The following is a 14,207-nucleotide window of genomic DNA, read 5'->3' as shown; positions in this document are numbered from 1 at the left end:
TTAGCGTCTCTCAATGATGAACTGCAGGGAGACAATGGCGCTGGTGAGCTGCTGGTCCGCTCTGAGAAGCTCCGCCTCCAAACATGGCGCAGCTTCCAGCACTTTTCATGATTATACTGGCCTGAGGTAAGGCATTCTAGCAGCAGAACTAACGTCCCTGATAGGGAAATGACCAGTTTTGAGGGTATTTTGCGCTGGCCCAGGGCGCCCCTCATAGCGCCGCACCTGATGTACCGCTGAGCCGTCCGGAGCGCAGTGTCAGTACTGCGCTCCCACCCTGATGCCGCCATTTACACCGGCTCCCCGCTTGTCGGGCACCGGTGACACACTCACCACCAGAATCTTCTGGCTCTGTTAGGGGGTGGCGGCAAGATGCGGGAGTGGGCGGTCGCCTCGGGGGCTAACGATCATCACCCTCAGGAGATTAATGTCCTGTCAGCGGAGATAGTGGCCATTAACCTCTGAGGGTTGAACACTACTCCCCCCCCTAAGTCCCACGAAGCAGGGAGGCTGTTGCCAGCAGCCTTCCTGTGCCTAACATCTTAAAAAATATATATAAAACTAGAAAAACTCTAAGAGCTCCCCTACCTGTGACTGGGTACATTTTCTAAACGGAGTCTGGCAGGAGGGGCATAGAGGGAGGAGCCAGCCCACACTATTAAAGTCTTAAAGTGCCCATGGCTCCTGGTGGACCAGTCTATACCCCATGGTACTAATATGGACTCCAGCAACCTCTAGGACGTAAGAGAAAGGATATTATGATCTAATTAATACATAGTATTACTGTATAAGGTAGTTTTTTTAAATCTGGATAAAATATCCATTCAGTAAACTGTCGGTGAGTCAACGTATAGCTCATTGCCAAGTTACATTTCATCACAAGTAACTCATGTAAAAATGTACAAAATTATTTATTTAACAATGACGAAAGCAGCCAATACTCAGAGTACACAGCTACCTCAATTATAAACATCTGGTATTTACGAATCCCGGACGATACTGGGATCCTTACAGAATGCCGGCGTGGGGGGGGGGGTCAAGCAGAACGAAGCCCCAGGTTCTATTCCCACGAGCAGGAATAGTCCCTTCTAGCCGTCATGCCGACTGTCAGTATTTTCGGCTTCAGGATGCAGGGGGAGTTATTGAGTTCTCTACTTAAGTTCTATCCTGTAGGCTGTGCAAAGCCGGTTGGCTGTGCATTTATTATCGAAGTGGGCATTTTTATCAAAGTGTGAAAACATTGACACATAACAGCAGCGTTTCATCAGCGTTAATTTATCTTCAGCTGATATCGATTGTGAATTGACATCTCTTCTCTTCTTGTCATCTACAAGTAACTACAACCACCAACATAATCTGCTGCATTATACTTCTATAGGTCAGGCTGAAATTGCTGGGTAAATACAACCACCAACATATTCTGCTGCATTATACTTCTATAGGTCAGGCTGAAATTGCTAGGTAACTACAACCGCCAACATATTCTGCTGCATTATACTTCTATAGGTCAGGCTAAAATTGCTAGGTAACTACAACCGCCAACATATTCTGCTGCATTATACTTCTATAGGTCAGGCTGAAATTGCTAGGTAATGCAAATTGAAACATTATTGCATAGTATGTCATTCTGATGTACTTTCTTTAGTTTTGAATTGTATGGACCCAGTTATTATATATATGGTATGCCTGTTTGTTTTTGTAAGGTAATTTACCGCCTGGCATTTTAGGGGGTGGGGTGTGGTTGGAGATTCCAATTATTAGTTTCACATGCAGTATTTCTCTTCTATCCTTTAGGCTGTGCAAAGCCGGTTGGCTGTGCATTTATTATCGTAGTGGGCATTTTTTTATCAAAGTGTGATAAAATTTACACACAGCAGCATTCCATCAGCATTTAATCGAAGTGAAACAGAAGGAAAACAGAAGGACACCAATCTAACAAAACATAGAAAACTGAAGAACTAATAACAAATGTGAGTCACTTACTCTTAATATCACTCACCTCCTGATTGTTGCATCTGATTAAATATCATGGAACTACCTTACTTGGACATTTAAAAAACCATCCATTTTACCAACAAATGCTTGTATCTGTATGTTTGTAATTTGTTTTTATGCACAGCTGCACCAATGCATTTTTACCTACAAACACTTAAAAAATCCATTTAGAATTACCATTGCTTTTTAACCCTCTCACTTTAGTCCAAATACATTTCTGCACCCACCTTATCTACGCTTTTGATTCACTTCATGCTAAATCTACACCCATTGAGCTTACACGGCTTTTCTCACCTGCATTTCTGCAATTCTTCTGCTCTGATTCCCTTACAGCAGGGGTGGGCAACATGCGGCCCGCGAACCAATCCTGCCTGGCCCGCTGTCTCCCATCAGTGTGCAATGACAAGCAGCACAACTGGCTGAGCCGCTTGTCATTGCGCTACACTGCTGCCAGACGCAGCGTCGCTGAGGAAATCCCGGTCACGTCACAGGGTCTGCTGACCGGGATTTCCTCTGTGATGTCATGCGCTGGGCGGCACGGGGGGCGGAGCCACAACAGGAGCAGCAGGCAGCAGCAATGACTCCGGGGAGCGGACAGCAGCAGTGACTCCGGGCAGCGGGCAGCAGGGGATCAGGCAGCGGATCATCTTCCACTGTGAAAAAAAGGTAAACCCCCTGCCCAGCCAGTACCTGAAATGGATCTGTACTTAAGATGCAATATGGGTTCAGGGGAGGGGAGGGTAGATAAAAACTGCTATATAGGTGGGGGGAAAGGGACTGCTATATAGATTCAGGGGAAGGGGGGTAGGGACTGCTATATAGATTCAGGGGAAGGGGGGTAAGGACTGCTATATAGGTTCAGGGAAGGGGGTAGGGACTGCTATATGGGTTCAGAGGAGGGGGCGAAGGGGGGTAGGGACTGCTATATAGGTTCAGGGAAGGGGGGTAAGGACTGCTATATAGGTTCAGGGGAGGGGGGGTAGGGACTGCTATACAGGTTCAGGGGAAGGGGGGTAGGGACTGCAGACCCGATTTACAAGATATTTTGTGTGTGGCCCTCAACTATTCACTGGAAGTATTAAGCGGCTCCACAGCTGAAATAATTGCACACCCCTGCCTTACAGTATCCACTCCTAGTTCCAGTTCCCTCAACCTATTTACCTACGTAACACTATGTCAAGGTTTTCTTATTCTCCCCACATCACTCAGTGTCTACCTAATCATGTATCTAGCCCCCTGTTCACACCTTTATCCTTTCACCCTAGTATCCTACACCTCCTCCTCTCTCCACTCCTCTGTCTCCCCTCCATCCCACTGTTTCCTTTCCTGTTACCCCACTTTCACTCACCTCTGCCCAATGGTCCTACTACCCCACAGATCTCCCTCCCTTCCCTGTCACCTCCCCACACTCCCATCCACATCACACTGAACTCCCTTCACTGCCCACCTCCTGCCTCCCTTCACTGCCCACCTCCTGCAGTTTCCCCTCCTAGCTCAGGCTCCCACACAATCACTACTCTCTCATCATCCCTGCCCTAAAAGTTAATATCACCTCTTCGCTACAGCAACCCTGATAATCTCATTCACATCTTTCCCACAAATTCATACCCCCTATCCTGTGCCCTCTGGAATGCCAGATCTGTTTGTAACAAACTGTTCCCCACTCATGACCTTTTCATTTCCAACACCATGCACCTACTAGCCATTACTGAAACCTGGATTCCTCCCTCTGACACTACTTCTCCTGCTGCTCTCTCTGCTGGGGGCCTCACATTCACATACACCCCCCGACCTGGGGTTCGCCATGGGGGTGGTGTTGGGGTCATTTTACCTTCTAGTTACTCCTTCCAACTCATACCACCAGAACCATCCCTTACATTCTCTACATTTAGGGTCCATGCTATACGCCTCTTCCAACCAGTCCATCTTAGAGTAGCTGTCATTTACCGTCCACCTGGCACTGCCTCTAAAATCCCTTTACAACTTTGCTTCCTGGCTTCCTCACTTCCTGTCTTCTGACATTCCCTCCATTATCCTAGGCGATTTCAACATCCCTAGCGATATCCCCACACAATCCCCTGCCTCTAAACTCCTTAACCTCACCTCTTCACTTGGTCTCTCCCAGTGGACCTCCTCACCCTTCCATGTGAATGGGAGCTCACTGGATCTGGTCTTCACTCACCGTTGTGATATTTCTCATTTTTCCAACTCCCCATTTCCCCTCTCTGACCACCACCTACTCTCCTTTAACTTATCTCTCTCTGCTTCCCCATCTCTACCTCCTAAGGCTACCATCACTAAGCGTAACATTGAGGCTATTGACGCCACATTCCTTTCCTCCCTGTTTGACTCGCTTCTCTCTCCTATTCTCTCATGCCCTGAACAAGCCACTTCCATATACAATGCATCCCTTACTTCTGCTCTTGACTCTGTTGCTCCACCAACTACTATTCACTAGAGATGATCGGGTTCGGTTCGTCAAGATACGAACCCCCTTGAACTTTACCTATTTTACACGGTTCCGAGGCAGCCTCGGATCTTCCCGCCTTGCTCGGTGCGCCCGAACGTCATCATCCCGCTGTCGGATTCTCGCGAGATTCGTATTCTATATAAAGAGCCGCATGTCGACGCCATTTTCCACTCGTGCATTGGAGATTGAATGGAGAGGACGTGGCTGCGTTCTCTCCCTGAAATGCTCCGTAATCTGTGCTCAGTGTGCTACAAATATCTGTGCTCAGTGTGCTGCAAATATATGTGCTCAGTGTGCTGAAAATATCTGCGTTCTCTGCCTGAAAACGCTCCATATCTGTGCTCAGTGTGCTGCAAATATCTGTGCTCAGTGTGCTGCATTGTGGAGACTGGGGACCACCAGTATTATAGTAGTACAGTACAGTAGGCCATTGCTGTGTATCTTGCAGCTCTGTGTCAAGTATACTATCTCTGTGCTGCATTATTGTGAGCAGTATATAGTAGGACAGTGCAGAATTTTGGTGACCAGCAGCATACATATATAGTACAGTACAGTAGGCCATTGCTGTGTATCTTGCAGATCTGTTTCAAGTATACTATCTCTGTGCTGCATTATTGTGAGCAGTATATAGTAGGACAGCTCAGCATTTTGGTGACCAGCAGTATACATATATAGTACAGTACAGTAGGCCATTTCTGTGTATCTTGCAGCTCTGTGTCAAGTATACTATCTCTGTGCTGCATTATTGTGAGCAGTATATAGTAGGACAGTGCAGCATTTTGGTAACCAGCAGTATACATATAAAGTACAGTACAGTAGGCCATTGCTGTGTATCTTGCAGCTCTGTGTCAAGTATACTATCTCTGTGCTGCATTATTGTGACCAGTATGTATATTGTACTGTACAACGTGTGTTATACACCTGGTGATTATATACATCCTGTAATCTGTACTGAGCGATGTGTGAGATACACCTGGGGATTATACACCCTATATTATTATTATTATTATCATCCTTTATTTATATGGCGCCACAAGGGTTCCGCAGCGCCCATTTACAGATTACATAAATAATCAAACAGGAAAACAGCAACTTACAGTTGATGACAGTATAGGACAAGTACAGGGTAAATAAACAAACATAGTTACATCAGCAGATGACACTGGAATAAGTATCAGGTGGCAGATTACTGCTGGATGTGCTATAGTTGAAGATTATTAAAGTAAGACAAAGGATAAGCACATGAGGGAAGAGGGCCCTGCTCGTGAGAGCTTACAATGTAAAGGTGAGGGGTAGACAGACATGGGTGACACAGATGGGGTACATAGAGAACGTGGAACAGAGGGTTAGGATGAGATTTGGCTGGGTTTGGTGAAGAAGTGGACCCCCAGAAGGCACAAGTCAATACTTAACATTGCAACATTTTACTGGGCTATGCAGGAGAAAATTAAAAATAGGGGAAAATAAAAAATAAAATAAAAATAATCGATAACTTCTACCGCTTTCAAAAAGGTCAATGGAAGCTGAAATAATGGACAACTACCTCATGGAAGCCAGATACAGTATACCAAACAGTACTTAGCAGAGTTAGGAATGAGTGCTTATGAAATACAGTAACATTTTGTCAGAATATTTCAGAAACTGCATGTCTGGTCTCTTGCACTCTTTTGCTCTAATACACCACCTGCTTTAGGATTTATATTCAAAAACATTATGTCTCCATAATCCCAAAAACGTCAGTCTTCTTGGAAAGTGGTTTGTTCCTTTGTACAGGAAAGAGAACAAACGTTCTCAAACAACGGTTTCTCAATTTCTTTTTCCTCTGGGAAGGGATTGTGGATTCACAGGAATATCTGAGCATTTCTGTAATCAGAAAGCAGCGACTTTCTACAAATGTTTACGAATAATTCCAGTGATTTTGTCATTTTCTTCCAGTGATTTGGACCAATAATACCAGTGATTAGAACAAATAATTCCTGTGATATTGAGATGTTTGTGTCGCTTAGCTTAGCCGTCCAGCGACCACAGTGCACATCTTTTTCTCTTTTCTTTGCATCATGTGCTGTTTGGGGACTATTTTTTCAAGTGCCATCCTGTCTGACACTGCAGTGCCACTCCTAGATGGGCCAGGTGTTTGTGCCAGCCACTTGGGTCGCTTAACTTAGTCATCCAGCGATTTTGGTGAACCTCTTTTTTTCTTTGCATTATGTGCTGTTTGGGGACTATCTTTTTAAGTGCCATCCTGTCTGACACTGCAGTGCCACTCCTAGATGGGCCAGGTGTTTGTGCCGGCCACTTGGGTCGCTTAGCTTAGCCATCCAGTGACCTTGGTGCACCTCTTTTTTTCTTTGCATCATGTGCTGTTTGGGGGCTATTTTTTTAAGTGCCATCCTGTCTGACACTGCAGTGTCACTCCTAGATGGGCCAGGTGTTTGTGCCGCCCACTTGGGTCGCTTAGCTTAGTCATCCAGCGACCTCGGTGCAAATTTTAGGACTAAAAATAATATTGAGAGGTGTTCAGAATAGACTGGAAATGAGTGGAAATTATGGTTATTGAGGTTAATAATACTATGAGATAAAAATTACCCCCAAATTCTATGATTTAAGCTGTTTTTGAGGGGGATTTGAAAAAAAAACACCTGAATCCGACAAATAATTTTCAGGGGGGTTTTGCCAAAACGCGTCCGAATCCAAAACACGGCCGCGGAACCGAATCCAAAACCAAAACCTGAAAAATTTCCGATGCACATCTCTACTATTCACCCTCGCAAATTAACACCTCAACCCTGGCACACCAAATGCACCAGATAGCTGCAATAATGCTCACATACTGCTGAGCGACACTGGAGGAAATCACACCCTAAGGGTGTGTACACACGGTGAAATCCTTGCTATGTTCGATTTTCACTTGCGATTTCCCTTGAACTCACTGGAGCCCAGATAGCACAGATTATGACTAACTTTTCTTGAGATATGGACTATGTGTGCTTACGATTTTGGCTTATGTGAGATTTTAGCTTATGTGAGATGTAATTGACATGTGAGATGAACTAGATGATACACCGATCTAGAAAGGATTGACTTGCCTGCACAGTCTATCTTTTCTTGCGATGCCGACCTGGCGGGACCACGCATCGGGATCGCAAGGTGACTTTCACCTTGCGATATGCACTAACTTTTCTTGCGATTTTGACTATATAGTCAATATCGAAAGAAAATATCTCACCGTGTGTACAGACCCTTAGGCAGACTTCCTCCATTTCAAACTTATGCTCTCGTCCTTCTGTGCTGCCCTTTCTCTTGCTAAACAGTCATACTTCAAGAACCTCATCTCCTCCCAGTCTTCCAACCCCCAGCGCCTCTTTGCCACTCTCAACTCTCTCCTCTGCCCACCTCCACCTCGTCTCCCTTCCTTACTCTATGCTCTTGACTTTGCCACTTACTTCACATCCAAAAATGACTCCATACGTCAGGACAACACATCACACCAGACCATCAGTAACCAGCCTCCTCCCATCCCTTACCACCACTCACCATCCCTCTCACCAACTCTGACATCTTTCTCCCATGCATCTGGTGAAGAAGTCATGGCCCTCATTCGTTCCTGTCCCTTCACCACCTCCCCACTTGACCCTATCCCCCTCCCACCTCCTCCGCTACCTCTCTCCTTCTGCCTGTTCCCATCTTTCCCACCTTCTCAATCTCTCCCTCTCATCAGGCACTGTTCCCTCTACCTTCAAGAATTCACTCATCTCCCCTATTCTTAAAAAAACCTACATTTGATCCAAACACTCTCTCCAACAATCGACCCATCTCTCTTCTCCCTTTTGCCTCCAAACTCCTTGAGCGTATTGTCTACAACCACCTTACTTCCTTTCTTTCCTCATACTCACTGCTTGACCCATTCCGGTCTGGTTTCCGTCCTCTCCACTCCACTGAAACTGCTCTTACAAAAGTCTGCAAAGACCTCAATGCTGCTAAATCTAATGGCCAGTACTCTCTACTTATTCTACTTGATCTCTCTGCTGCTTTTGATACTGTGGACCACCCTCTCCTACTGCAAATCCTTCACTCCATTGGTCTGCATGATACTGCCCTCTCTTGGCTGTCTTCCAACCTCTCTGACCGTTCATTCTCTGTTTCCTCTCATGACACCACCTCCCTCTCACTTCCACTAACTGTAGGTGTACCCCAAGGTTCTGTCCTTGGTCCTCTTCTTTTTTCTCTCTATACTTCCTCACTAGGTAAGCTCATTAGTTCTTTTGCTTTCCAATATCATCTCTATGCTGATGACACTCAAATCTATCTTTCCTCTCCAGACCTCTCCCCTGCTCTCCTCACTCGTATCTTCAACTGTCTCTCTGCTGTCTCTGTTTGAATGTCCCAGCGCTTTCTTAAACTTAACATGTCTCAGACCGAACTGATCATCTTCCCTCCCTCCCGCATAACCTCACATCCTACAATCTCATTATCTATTGATGGCACTACTATCTCCTCTAGCCCCCAAGTGCGCTGTCTTGGAGTAATCCTTGACTCCTCCTCCTCCTTCAAACCACACATTCAGCACCTCTCGCAAACCTGCCGTTATCATCTAAAAAATATTTCCAGAATCAGACCCTTTCTGACCCAGGATGCTACTAAGACTCTTATCCACTCACTGGTCATCTCCAGACTGGACTACTGTAATCTCCTCCTGACAAATACCTCTCTCCACTACAATCTATCCTCAATGCTGCTGTCCGGCTCATTTTCCTAACCAAATGCACTACGTCCACCGTTCCTCTCTTACAAGACCTTCACTGGCTCCCCTTCCCTTTCAGAATCCATTTCAAGCTTCTCACACTCGCTAACAAAACCCTCACTCATCTACATCTCTAACCTTATCTCCCTTTACAATCCCATCCATCCTCTTCGCTCTGCTAATGCACGCCGACTCTCCTGCTTACTGATTACTTCCTCTCACTCCTACCTCCAAGATTTTTCACGTGCTGCTCCATTTCTCTGGAATTCCCTACCTCTCCCCCTCAGACACTTCACCTCTCTACAAAACTTCAAACGGGCTCTCAAGACCCACTTCTTCACCAAACCCAGCCAAATCTCATCCTAACCCTCTGTTCCACGCTCTCTATGTACCCCGTCTGTGTCACCTGTCTGTCTACCCCTCCCCTTTAGAATGTAAGCTCTCAAGAGTAGGGTCCTCTTCCCTCATGTGCTTATCCTTTTTCTTACTTTAATAATCTTCAACTGCACAAAATCCAGCAGTCTTCTGCCACCTGATGCTTATTCCAGTGTCATCTACTGATGTAGCTATGTTTATTTACCCTGTACTTGTCCTATACTGTCATCAACAGTAAGTTACTGTTTTCCTGTTTTTGATTATTTTGTTTATGTACTCTGTAACTGGGCGCTGCGGAACCTTTGTGGCGCCATATAACTAAAGGATAAATAGGATTTTGGTACTTACCGATAAATCCTTTTCTCCTAGTCCGTAGAGGATGCTGGGGACTCCAAAAGGACCATGGGGTATAGACGGGATCCGCAGGAGCTTGGGCACACTATAAACACTAAATCTGGGTGTGAACTGGCTCCTCCCTCTACGCCCTTCCTCCAGACCTCAGTTATAGGAACTGTGCCCAGGAGAGACGAACATTTCAAGGAAAAGATTTTTGTTTAAACTAAGGGCTACAAACCGACCGGCCCACACCACAAACATACCGTACAACCGGAGTAACTTTAAACCAGATAACAGTATGCATTAACACCAGCAACAAGCTGAAACAAAACAATACACAACCCATGTATAAACTAATTTAACCAGCAAGAAAACACTGCAAGTAATAGTCCGCACCGGGACGGGCACCCAGCATCCTCTACGGACTAGGAGAAAAGGATTTATCGGTAAGTACCAAAATCCTATTTTCTCTTACGTCCTAGAGGATGCTGGGGACTCCAAAAGGACCATGGGGATTATACCAAAGCTCCAGAACGGGCGGGAGAGTGCGGACGACTCTGCAGCACCGACTGAGCAAATGCCAGGTCTACATCGGCCAGGGTATCAAATTTATAGAACTTAGCAAACGTGTTAGAACCCGACCAAGTAGCTGCTCGGCAAAGTTGTAACGCCGAAACGCCTCAGCCAGCCGCCCAAGATGAGCCCTCTTTCCTGGTAGAATGGGCTTTCACCGACTTCGGCACCGGTAGTCCGACCGAAGAATGAGCCTGCTGGATCATACTACAAATCCAGCGTGCAATAGTCTGTTTTGAAGCAGGATGACCAATCTTGTTGGCAGCATACAAGACAAACAACGCCTCAGTCTTCCTAGCAACAGCTGTCCTAGTGACGTAAATCTTCAATGCTCTTACAACATTCAGAGATTTTGGAATCGCCACCGCTTCCGTAGCCACCGGAACCACAATAGGTTGGTTAATGTGAAATGAAGAAACCACCTTCGGCAGAAATTGTTGACGAGTCCTCAATTCCGCCCTATCCGAATGAAAAATCAAGTACGGGCTCTTATGAGATAAAGCCGCCAACTCTGACACCCGCCTGGCAGACGCCAGCGCCAAAAGCATAACTACCTTCCAAGTGAGAAACTTCAACTCAACCTTACGCAAAGGTTCAAACCAGGAAGACATGAGAAACCGTAATACCACATCAAGGTCCCATGGAGCTACAGGAGGCACAAACGGAGGATTGATATGCATTACTCCTTTCACAAAAGTCTGAACCTCTGGGAGGGCAGCTAACTCTTTTTGAAAGAAAATAGACAAAGCCGAAATGTGCACTTTGATGGAACCCAATTTCAGGCCTGCATCTACCCCCGCCTGTAAAAAGCGGAGAAAGCGACCCAAGTAAAAATCTTCCGCAGGAGCCATTTTAGACTCACACCAGGAAACATACTTTCTCCAAATACGGTGATAATGTTTCGCCATAACCTCCCTCCTAGCCTTAATGAGAGTTGGAATGACCTCCCTGGGAATACCCTTATGAGCTAAGATCTGGCGCTCAACCTCCATGCCGTGAAACGCAGCCGCGGTCAGTCTGAAAACACGCATGGCCCCTGCAACAACAGATCCTCTCTTAGAGGAAGCGGCCACGGATCTTCCACCAGTAAGCCCTGAAGATCCGGGTACCAGGCCCTTCTTGGCCAGTCCGGAACGACGAGAATCGCCTGAACCCTTGCTCGTCGAATGATCCCCAGTACCTTTGGAATGAGAGGAAGTGGAGGGAACACATACACCGACTGGAACACCCACGGAGACACCAGGGCGTCCACTGCAGTGGCTTGGGGGTCCCTTGACCTGGAACAATACCTCGGGAGCTTCTTGTTGAGACGAGACGCCATCATGTCGATCAATGGAATTCCCCAGCGTCTTGTCACCTCTGCAAATACCTCTTGGTGAAGAGCCCACTCTCCCGGATGGAGATCGTGTCTGCTGAGGAAATCTGCTTCCCAGTTGTCCACTCCCGGTAGGAAGACTGCTGACAGGGCGCACACGTGTTGTTCTGCCCAGCGAAGGATTCTTGTGGACTCCGCCATTGCCGCTCTGCTCCTCGTTCCGCCTTGACGGTTTATATGCGCCACCGCTGTGATATTGTCTGACTGCACCAGGACAGGTCGACCCTGAAGGAGGCTTCTTGCTTGCAGCAGGCCGTTGTAAATGGCTCTTAACTCGAGAACATTTATGTGTAGACAGGCTTCCTGAAGCGACCATTTCCCCTGGAAGTTTCTTTCTTGGGTGACTGCGCCCCAGCCCCGGAGACTTGCATCTGTTGTTAGAAGTACCCAATCCTGGATACCGAATCGGCGTCCCCCTAGGAGGTGATGACCTTGTAGCCACCACAGGAGAGAAATTCTGGCTTTGGGAGATAAACTTATCTTCCGGTGAATGTGCAGGTGAGACCTGGACCATTTGCTCAGCAAGTCCCACTGAAACACCCGGGCGTGAAACCTGCCGAATGGGATGGCTTCGTATACCGCAACCATCTTCCCCAGAACCCGAGTACATTGATGGATCGACACACTCGTCGGCCTCAGAAGTTCCCTGACCATCGTCTGCAGTTCCAGAGCCTTTTCTTCTGGAAAAAATACCTTCTGTAATTCCGTGTCCAGAATCATGCCCAGAAAAGGAAGCCGAGTGGTCGGAATCAACTGGGATTTTGGCAAATTGAGCACCCAACCGTGCTGTCGCAGAACCGACAGTGACAACTCTACACTTCTCAGCAACCGTTCCTTGGACCTCGCCTTTATCAGGAGATCGTCCAAGTACGGGATAATTGTAACCCCTTGTTTGCGAAGTAGAACCATCATTTCCGCCATGACTTTGGTGAAAATCCTCGGAGCCGTGGAAAGCCCAAAAGGCAACGTCTGAAATTGGTAATGAGAATCCTGTATCGCAAACCTGAGAAAGGCCTGATGTGAAGGATATATCGGGACATGTAAGTAGGCATCCTTGATGTCGACTGACGCCATAAAATCCCCACCTTCCAGGCTGGCAATCACCGCTCGAAGGGATTCCATCTTGAACTTGAAAACTTTCAAGTATGGATTGAGGGATTTTAGATTTAGAATTGGTCTGACCGAACCGTCCGGTTTCGGCACAACAAAAAGGCTCGAGTAGAAACCCTCCCACCGCTGGGACGAGGGAACGGGAATAATGACCCTCTGTAGACACAGTTTTTGAATCGCTGCTAGCACCACCTCCCTGTCCGGAAGAACTACTGGTAATGCCGAAACGAAGAACCGGTGAGGGGGCATCTCCTGAAACTCCAGTTTGTATCCCTGAGACACGATCTCTAGTACCCAAGGATCCAGGCCTGATTGAATCCAGACCTGACTGAATATTCGTAGACGGCCCCCCACCGGTCCGGACTCCCCCAGGGAAGCGCCAGCGTCATGCGGTAGACTTGGTAGCAGCAGGGGAGGACTTTTGGTCCTGGGCGCCTGAGCCTGCAGGAGGTTTTCTTCCCCTTCCTCTACCCTTTGAAGCGAGGAAGGACTAACCTTTTCCACGCCTGTATTTATTGTGACGAAAGGACTGCATTTGCTGATGTGGTGCCTTTTTCTGTTGTGTGGGAACATAAGGAAGAAAAGAGGGCTTACCCGCAGTCGCGGTCGAGACCAGGTCAGCCAAGCCGTCCCCAAACAAGACAGTACCTTTGAAGGGTAGCGCTTCCATAGCCCTCTTGGAGTCGGCATCAGCGTTACATTGATGGATCCACAGCGCCCTTCTGGCTGATATCGACATGGCATTGGTTCTTGAACCCAAGAGACAGACGTCCCTCGCCGCGTCCTTTATGTAATCTGCAGCGTCCTTAATATAACCGAGAGTTAAAAGGACATTATCTTTATCAAGAGTATCCATATCATTAGCTAAATTCTCAGCCCATTTAGCAATAGCACTACTCACCCATACCGACGCCACAGCGGGTCTGAGCAATGCACCCGAATTAGCGAAAATGGACTTCAGAGACGTTTCCAGTTTGCGATCCGCCGGATCTTTGAGAGCTGCCGTGTCAGGAGACGGAAGTGCCACCTTCTTAGACAAACGAGATAGAGCTTTGTCAACATTTGGAGATGCCTCCCATTTTTCCCTGTCATCAGAGGGGAAAGGATACGCCATGTAAATCCTCTTGGGAATCTGCCATTTCTTATCCGGCGACTCCCAAGCATTTTCACAAAGAGTATTCATTTCATGAGAGGGGGGAAACTTCACCTCAGGTTTTTTTCCCTTGAACAAG

The 14,207-nt window shown here is 47.0% G+C and overlaps 1 protein-coding gene across 8 annotated transcripts in view; it reads right to left on the bottom strand.

Annotated features, from left to right (window-relative positions):
* PARG (poly(ADP-ribose) glycohydrolase) overlaps positions 1-14,207 on the bottom strand; it is a 330,974-nt gene that overhangs the window by 80,907 nt on the left and 235,860 nt on the right. The window lies entirely within an intron of this gene.

Source organism: Pseudophryne corroboree, chromosome 3 (genome assembly GCF_028390025.1).
Source record: "Pseudophryne corroboree isolate aPseCor3 chromosome 3, aPseCor3.hap2, whole genome shotgun sequence".
Taxonomy (NCBI): Eukaryota; Metazoa; Chordata; class Amphibia; order Anura; family Myobatrachidae; genus Pseudophryne; species Pseudophryne corroboree.
This window is presented reverse-complemented; position numbering and strand designations above follow the sequence as displayed.